This window comes from Pinus tabuliformis, chromosome 7 (assembly GCF_031772625.1).
Source record: "Pinus tabuliformis cultivar Carrire ecotype Pingquan chromosome 7, CPIR1, whole genome shotgun sequence".
NCBI classification, from domain to species: Eukaryota; Viridiplantae; Streptophyta; class Pinopsida; order Pinales; family Pinaceae; genus Pinus; species Pinus tabuliformis.
The window spans coordinates 1962933512-1962937745 of record NC_142293.1 but is presented as its reverse complement, the minus strand read 5'-3'; positions in this window follow the sequence as shown (position 1 = coordinate 1962937745).

Here is a 4234-nt window from a genome sequence, read left to right as displayed (position 1 = left end):
CAGTTAAGACCCGCCCCTCCTTCTCAATCATATAATTCGTTGTTTATTCGATTATGATCTGTTGTTGTATATCCCTCAGTGAGTCTTTAAGGCTCTTTTCTCTTTGCGAATATTGCCAAAGTCCCGTTGATTCCATCCCTTTATGTCATTCTTTAATTCTTTCAGCTCCCGTCCGAATTTATCCATATGACATCTCTGAGTAACCCTAATCTCTCCTCACCACTCTTCAATTTTTTGAATGAAATCCAGTTCTTCGAACCAAAACCCTTCAAAGCGTGAGGGGCGGTACCTCAGAGCCAGTTTTAGATCAATCTCCAAGCGAATGGGTCAGTGGTTTGAAACCATAGAAGGGAGAATGGCTGCTTCAAAATAAAGATCTCTTTATAGGATTCCTTCCGAAATAAAGAATCGATCTGGCCAAGAAGCAATTTGGTGCTTACCTCCCCTCTGTTTATTCCAAGTGTAGCTACTGTTGAAAAAGTCAACATCTTCAATATTCAACTCCTAAATGAATTCCTGGAATGTCTAGGAGAACGGGTCCAATTGTCGCACTCTGCCTTCTCATTCTGGCGCTTTATCATATTGAATTCGCTCGCTAATATCCAATTATCGTCGTCCTAAATACCGTAGAAGGGCCATAAAGGCTTGTTAATCAAAATTTCTCTAGGGAACTTATACATTCAAAAACTCCAGATAAAATTGGGGAAACACCTTCCAATTACTAAAGGAAAGCATTCGAGGATTCCAGAGAACTACAAGTCCCCCAACGCTACCTCGTGCATGTAACGCCATATATTCTTACTGTGGCCAACATTTGCGCATGATCTCTATCAGCTTGGCTTGAGAGACCTTGGTCTCTTGCAATAGCATAATATTCGTTCTATCTTGTTTAATACGCTCTTTTAGGTATCTGATATTTCATTTAGAGCTGAGGCCCCTTATATTCCAGGATACTATTTTCATTGGGGATTTGGAGTGGACGACAAGAAATACTCTGTAAGAAAAATAGCTTGGCCCAAAAATACCAAAATTTCTCCTACTTACCGAATCACCTCTTGAGTAGGCTTCTGACCCTTCTTGTGCTTATCAGATCCTATATCGCTCTTTGTTCTTGTGAGTGTCCATAAATCTTCTTTGATAACCAATGCAGATTGAGTAGATCCCTCATTGGCTTGTTGCCTTTGCTCCCACTCCTTGTACAGTGTTTGGAAGTGCGCTAGTTGTTCCTTTGGAATGTCTTCTGCCCCTGCTTCACCCAACTACTCAAGAAGGCTACCATTACCCTCTCATCTGAAGTTAGATGCTCAAATCGATATTTCTGCTCCAGAGTGTTTTTCACTTCTGCCAATACTCGTCGAATCTCCTTTTCAGTGGATGCCTCTCATGGAGATTTATGTTTACTCGCCTATTTATCTTTAGAGTTTTCCGAGGTTACCTCGAGATTCTTCGACTGCCGCTTCTGGACTGCTAGGTCATTTTCTTTTGGGCCTTTCTGATTTTCCACGCCGTCAAGTATTGCAAACCGATTTTGTTGGAATTTTCTGATAAATCCCATAACAAACAGACAAAAATCGCACTCTGTTTTTACACAGAAAAACAGAAAAATTCGCTTGCTGGAAACAGTGTTTTAGCAACACAGTTTTTTTTTCAGTTGCTGAAACAGGTGTTTCAGCAACGGTGTTTCAGCAACAGGAAATTTTGTCAGTTGCTGAAACAGGTGTTTCAGCAACGGTGTTTCAGCAACGTAATTTTGACGTCAGGTAATTTTTGAGTTACGACGTGTTTCAGCAACGCTGATCGTCGTGTTTCAGCAACGGTGACGGTATAACAGCAACAAGAAAAATTTAACTTGTATTTATCAAAATAAACTAACTGTTACAGATTTGTCTTCCTCATACAGAGGGAATTTCAAAACTTCTATTGCTGAACATCTACTTCAGAAATTCACTAAGGAACGATTCTGTTCCACACAGATGAACATAAAAAACAAATTACATTCAAATTTCTGCACTGCTGTGCATTTCACTCTTCTGAAATTATTCTTCTTCCTCTTCACGCTGCTGCGTGCTTTCCTCTGCTCTGCGTGATTCTTCAGCTGCTGCTGCTGCTTCTTCTAACATTCTAACATTAAAACAGAACTGCTGTGCGGTATTTATATGCTGAAAAATATCTGATTAAAACAATAAACTATTACAAAATATCTTCTAATGTTTATCACTGAATTTATTGCAGCAAGGCGGTGATGCCTTTATCAAAATCAAGTCGGCTGTCTGCAGGGGAAATCAGCTGAAGCTTTAATGCATATTTATGTGCAAAAATATCAAAGGCGACTTTGCTGCACCGAACAGGCTGAAACATTTACTGCAAATCAGATTCATGTACAGCTGTTCATTGTTGCAGTTGGAATTAAATTCCAACACTCCCCCTTAATTTCAACTGCTGGGCATTCAATTGTACCCAAACACTTCCTCTCATAGAGGAATTCACCAACTGCTTCTGATGCAGTTCCACAACCAATTAAAATTGTCTTCCTCTTAATAGAGGGGTTTACCAAGGAACGCTTCAGTTCCACAACCAATTTCTGTTATCTCAGAAAATTACAGTTTCAGCCACACAGGCTGTTGCTGAAACACGTGTTTCAGCATCTGGCAGACAGTTGCTGAAACACGCCTGTAGAATGAATTGTTGCTCCAAAACACAGCGAGAGAATCTTCCTCTTAACAGAGGGATTTCAACATGCCTACTTCAGAGGCACTTCAATCTGTCCAAATTGACACTACTGTGTCTGCCTGATATTTTACACTGCTGTGTGTGAAAATATCTTCATTTGCATTGTTCTTCACAATGGCACTCAGGTTGCAATATGCTCTATACTGCTATTCATTACAGACTCTGTCTTCTCCTGAAAAACATTACACTGCTGTGTGTAAAACTTTCAATACATTTATGCTGCTGCATATACAGCTGTCTTAGCACTGCTATCTCAGCAACTCTCTATCAGCACTCTGTTTCAGCAACTTTGTCTCAGCATTGCTGTCTCAGCAACACTGTCTCATTATGCTGTCTCAGCAACTGCTGTTTCAACACTCTCTCTATCACTGCACTGTTGTGCATAAAATAACTTCTCAAATTGCTCTTGCGCTGCTGCGCATTCCTTTCACATTTAACAACAAAAATACGCACTGTGTGCTCCCCTTCATTGATTACACTCGCACTGCTGCTGTGCCACTACCTTTCATTTCTTCAACAAAAATTTTCATGCTGCTGCATTTTCTTATTTGCATTGCTGTGTAAAAACACATTTCTTCATTCTCTCTTAGTTCTGGTTTCATTTTCTTCGCACTACTATGCTTCTCCTTCTTGCCATCACGCTGTTTTGCGCTGCATTCTCCACACAACAAAAAAAAAAATTAACATGGGGTGCTGCCTTTTCTTTTTACACCCTTGCTTCACACAATCTTCAGCTTCATTTTTTTTACACAATGCACTACTGTGCAATTCCTTTGGCTTTCTGCTGCCACACACATTCTCATTCATTCAGTGTGCATTAAAAATCTGTTGTTTTATGTTCTGTCTTCCCACTGCTGTGAGGATCTTCTTGCTTTGAATACTTTTCTTCTTGCGCTGCTTCTCTTTACATTTCAACGCTGCCATCTTTTCTTCTTTATGCATTTCTGTGCATATTGCATAAACACAAAGCAAAAACATTGCTGATTTCATCACTGCTGCATATTACCTTTTAGAGGGATTAACAAAAGTTTCATTTGCAAATGCTGCGCTGCAATACATCCTCCATCAACAAATGACTGTTAATACAGTTCAGCAAACAAAAATTTACAAGCTCCCCTTTAGTGTATGCTTTATCTTCTTTCAGCAGAATCTTCTCAAAAGAAACTTAGATCAGCTAGAGAGCTCAAGGGACTTTCGGACTGTGTTTTCTTCCTCCTCCATACTTGTGTAACTTTCTTCTTTTGCATGGGTTTAGCTTGTGTAAAGGCCCATGTCAAGTTACAGTCACGTGCCATATGCCCAATGTTATGACACTTGAAACATTCAACATTGTTCATGAATAAAAATTCATGATTTCTTCTTGCAAAATTATTTCTTGGAGATTGTCGAGGACCACAACATCTATCTCCATAAAATGCTCTACAGTCTTTTGCCATATGACCAAAGTTTGAACAAGCATAACAATAACCAAGAAATGAACTTTGGTACCTGGGAGATGGAGGTT